The 1,189-nt window shown below is 35.5% G+C and overlaps 1 long non-coding RNA gene across 1 annotated transcript; it reads right to left on the bottom strand.

Moving 5' to 3' along the window:
- Positions 1-19: 19 nt before the first annotated feature.
- On the bottom strand, positions 20-1,013 carry LOC111240294. Its single transcript, XR_002665931.1, has 4 exons — positions 962-1,013; positions 768-857; positions 521-549; positions 20-120 (listed from the first exon to the last, which is right to left on the bottom strand). It is a non-coding gene; the product is annotated as an uncharacterized LOC111240294 (long non-coding RNA).
- Positions 1,014-1,189: the final 176 nt, after the last annotated feature.

Below are 1,189 nucleotides of genomic sequence, written 5' to 3'. Positions count from 1 at the left end.
TTTTTTTACTCACTAGTAAATACTCTGTTGGTAGGGATCTCCCAGCAGCCTCCAGTTCTCCCCCACTTCTAGTAGACTCTGTACTTTATAACCCAGCTCCAGATCTTTATTGCCGATACACTGTGGGGGAAAAGAGGTGAGGGGAATGAATAGATTTACACCAGCTCAACAGTAACAGTGGATAGAGGGAGAGGATGAGCATATCTGCATGTTTTAAGACAAATTTAAAGACTTTTAAAATACCACTTAATTTCTGCTGAAAACTAAATTTTAGGCTCATGTAACAAGTGAAATAAACAAAACCATCAAAACCAGCCTATATCTAATTTAATACAGCTAAACATAGTTAAAATATAATATGTTTTGACAGTAATTGCTGTATAAATCTAAAAATAGGCGAAGAAACACAAGTACTTGATAATAAACTCTTCATTTGAGATTCTAAAAAAAGGACTTGCACTTTGCAGAAACACATCGGAGACAAACATTTACACAAAACAAGTAATAAAAAAAGACTTACTATTTTCATTGCAGTAGCAAAGAACAGAACTGGGAAGAAGAAGAGAGAGAATAATAAGTCAGTAATAGAGACACATACAGAGATGCATTTCTCTGCTGTGTGATGGTGAGTATAACTGTCCATGTTTTTTTCATACATTTTTTAGATCCATTTTAAACATCAAGGTTTCAGATAAAATATGTAAATTTCAATAAAAAAACTGGAAAAACTGAGGTGTTCTTAAACATACAGAGACACTAAAACCTACCATCACAAGGGTCCTGACAGGTGAAGCTGCGACCTTCCAGCTCTGACATGATTTCCTGTAAGATGTCAGTGTTCCTTTGGTCAGAGAAGACTGGAAAGAAAACATTAAAATATTAAACACAACTCAACCTCCATCAAAGACTGCACTGTAATGATCAAGTGTGTTGTAATATTAAACGCCACTGCTGTGTTCACCTGATTTGTAAACAATTGACAGGATGTGGTCGTATGAGCCCAGGCTGGGAACTGAAAACACACACACACACAAAACTGTCAGTGTAGAGATAAACAGGAAAAGGCTCACCATAAAACTCAAAAATGTTAAATTATGATGAAACATTTTGGGATTCTATTAAAATTTCAAGTTAAAAGTCAGTTTGGGTTTACAGCCTCTTACTGTAACACAGTGCATGTGTGTGTGTG

The sequence above is a fragment of the Seriola dumerili genome, unplaced genomic scaffold (assembly GCF_002260705.1).
Source record: "Seriola dumerili isolate Sdu_G_001 unplaced genomic scaffold, Sdu_1.0 BDQW01033048.1, whole genome shotgun sequence".
Classification (NCBI taxonomy): domain Eukaryota; kingdom Metazoa; phylum Chordata; class Actinopteri; order Carangiformes; family Carangidae; genus Seriola; species Seriola dumerili.
The sequence above is the reverse complement of the archived record's forward strand: the minus strand, read 5'-3'. Positions and strand labels throughout refer to the sequence as shown.